Source organism: Canis lupus, chromosome 12, assembly GCF_003254725.2.
Source record: "Canis lupus dingo isolate Sandy chromosome 12, ASM325472v2, whole genome shotgun sequence".
NCBI lineage: Eukaryota > Metazoa > Chordata > Mammalia > Carnivora > Canidae > Canis > Canis lupus.
The window spans coordinates 23,834,440-23,838,233 of NC_064254.1; positions in this window are offsets into that span (position 1 = coordinate 23,834,440).

The window sequence follows — 3,794 nt, forward strand, 5'->3', positions numbered from 1 at the left end:
ACACTCTAAGTTGCTTTCCAATTTTTACCTTTTGCTTCCTTATCTCATCTTTTTTCCTGTATAAAACCTAATGAAGAATGTTGAATGGCAGTGGAAATAGAGGTCATCTCTTGTGCTTAACTTCTAGAGGAAAGCATTCACTATTTCACCATTAAATAAGATAGTTGCTGTTGCGTTCTTGTAGACATATAAGTGCCAGTTTTTATTCCAGGCTTGCTAAGGATCTTTAATGCAAACAGGTATTGAATTCTATCATATGATTTTTCTACATTTATTAAGATGTTCATTCATTTTTTTCTCCTTTTAGTTGTTAATGCAGTAGATTATATTGATTCATACTTTTGAAAAGTAAAACAGCCTCTCTCTCTTCTAGAATATTACTTAGAATGCATATTACTTAGTCATAATGCATTATCAGGGGTTCCATTTGCTAATATTCTGTTTGATTTTTTTTCTCTATGTTTCTGAACTATATGTATCTATAATTTTCTTTTATTTCATTTCTTTTGTTAGCTTTTGGTCTCATTATTACACTGTCCTCATATGGTAAGTTGGAAGGTGTTCCCTCTTCCTCTATTTTCTAAAAAATTATGCTTAAGATTGGTATTATTTCTTTATTAAATGTTCTTGAAGACATCATCACCAAAACATCTAGGCCTGGAGTTTTCTTTGTGGGAATATTTTAAATTACAGATTTAACTACTTTAATATATGTAGGATTATTCAGATTGGCCATTTCTTTGGGGGCAGTTTTGGTAAACTGTGTTTCCTTCCTTCCCTCTTTTTTTCCTTCCTTCCTTTCTCTTTTTTCCTTGATCAGTTATGCATCAGTGTTCATCAATTTTATCAATCTTTTCAGAGAAATAACTTTTAATTTTGTTGATTTTCTGTTTATAATTGCTTTCCATTTTACTGACTCTACTTTTATCTTTATGATTGTGTTACTTTTACTTGCTTGGGGCTTAATTTGTTGTTCTTTATCAAATATTTTTTATAAACAGAAGCTTAGATTGTTCATTTTCAACCTTTCTTTTTTTCTATTATTTTATTTAAAGCTATAAATCTGGGCAGGCTGGGTGGCTCAGTGGTTTAGCGCTGCCTTCGACCCAGGATGTGATCCTGGAGACCCGGGATCAAGTCCCACATCGGGCTCCCTCCATGGAGCCTGCTTCTCCCTCTGTCTGTGTCTCTGCCTCTCTCTCTGTGTCTCTCATGAATAGATAAATAAAATCTTAAAAAAAAAAAAAAACTATAAATCTAAGCACCATTTTAGCTGCATCTGGCATGTTTGGGTATGCCATATTTTTGCTATCATTCACTTCACAATATTTTCTAATTTTTACTGTGATTTCTTTTTAAATTCATGAGCTAATTAGAAATATGTTGCTTAATTTCCAAACAATTATAGGTTTTCATTCTGCTGAAATCTATCTTTCTGTTTTTGAGGAAAGAATCTGTATTCCTGTTTTGGCTTTTAGTTCAATTCCACTCCTGGCAGAGAATATACTGTGTATTATTTCAATCCTTTAATTGATTGGAACTTGGTTTTTGTTTCAGCATATGTTCTATTTTGGTAACATGTAGCAGACAGTTTGGGAATACTGACTTTTTTTGTCTTCTTATTTTATCAGCTACTGAGAGAGGTATTTTTTTTATTATTATTATTTTAAAGATTTTATTTATTTATTCATGAGAGACAGAGAGAGAGAGAGAGAGAGAGGCAAAGACATAGGCAGAGGAAGAAGCAGACTCCATGCAGGGGTTCTGATGTGAGACTTGATCCTGGGATTCCAGGATCATGCCCTGAGTGGAAGGCAGATGCTTAACTGCTCAGCCACCCAGGTGTCCCTGAGAGAGGTATTTTTAAATCTACATCTATTGTTTTGGATCTATATGTTATTTTTGCTTTATATATTTTCAGTATATATTAGAAAACATACACATTTAGAATTATGTTTTCCTGTTGAATTAACTCTTGGATGATTTTGAAATATCCCTCTTCCAATCCCTAGTTCCCTTGTCTTAAATTGTACTTGGATAGCCACAGCTGTATCAGCTTTCCCTTTATTATTGTTAGCATGGTGTATCATAGTAAACATCCTTTTACTTCCATTTTATCTGTGTCTTTATATTTAGTGTCCAAATTACAAACAGGAAATATTTGGGATAATTTTTAAACTCCAGTCTGGCAATTTTGGTCTCTTAATCACAGGATTTAGTCCATTAATGTTTAATGCAATTACTAACATATTTGAATATAAGTCTGTCTTTCTTTTTATTTCTATTTAATCTTCTGGTTTTTTGTTCCTTTGCTCCTGCTTTCTAAACTTCCATTTTAAGTACTCCAGTATTTTTCAGTATTCCATTTTGTCTTTTGTGTCAGCTTTTAAAAAAAGATTTTATTTATTTGAGAGAGAGAGTTAGCAAGAGAGAGCATGAATGGGGCAGAGGGAGAGCAGGCTCCCCATTGAAGCAGGCTCCCCACTGATCAGGGAGCCCAACGTAGGGCTCAATCCCAAGACTCTATCATGATCTGGCCCAAAGGCAGATGCTTAACCAACTGAGTCACCCAGGTGCCCCTCTGTCAGCTTTTAATTATTTTCATTTTATTCTTTTAGTGGGTACTCTAAAGACTGTAATATGCATCTGATTATTAACTAAGTACAATCTACCTTAAATTAGTTCTTTCACCACTTCATCAGTAATGCAAAACAGTTTAATTCCATTTACCCTCCTCCTGCTTTTGTGTTATTGCTTTTGAAGATTTTTCTCTCTGAAAATGTTATAAACCCCGTAAGACATTACTATCGTTGTTGCTTTAAGTTGCAAATATTTTTCCATATTTATCCCCAGTTACCCTTCCTCGGAATCTCCTGTCTTTCCTGCAGATTCTTGAGATCATTTTCTTTTCCCTTGAAGAATTTTTAAAGGATTTCTTCTATATAAGTTCTGCTAGTTACAATTCTGTTCAACTTTTAGTTGTCTTAAAACGCCTTTAATTTGCCCTAATTTTTGAAAGATTTTCTTTTCAGAACACAGAATTCTAGATCAGCAAGGTTCTTTTCTTCCTTCAGCATTTAAAAAATAAGTATCATTCCACTGACTCCTACTTGCATAATTTTTGTTGAAAAGTTAACTATTTGTCTTACTATTGCTCTTTGAAGAAGATCTAGTCAGAAGCATATGTTTCTTAATTGTCTATATTTTCCATATCCCTTCATCACATAGTATGATATGATGGCAAGGACCATTTCTGACTTGTTCATTCTCAGCCTCTAGAATTGCACCTGGTGGCTCTATATTTAATGCATAATTTTTAAAAGAATTTGTAAATGAATGATTGAATTACTTAACTAGGGCAATACCAAAAAAAAAAGTAGTGACTTAACAGAGTGAATGAATGAAGTCATTGTCTCTTGACAAAATCCATACTCTTATTTCTAAGAGCCATTCAGACTGTTTCACAGACCTCCTGCTTAAACTAAATTTCACCACTGCATAAACATTGTCTTATCTACATTAATAGCTTTGATAAATTCTACTTGCATAACATATGTCTGGATAATAACATCTGAAAATAAGATATTATAGAGGAGAGATTCTTTATAGGTTATTTATTATATTTAAAGATGAGCAAAACCAAAATCTGTTCTTTTGCAATTAGTTTTTAGATAAATTGATTTCATAATGTAATTTCTAAAAGATGGAGATTTATTAGACACAAAGATAAAAGGAGGTTACAGTGATTTTAAGTAAATAACGATGATGCTCATTCTCAGCATCAGACTTAATAA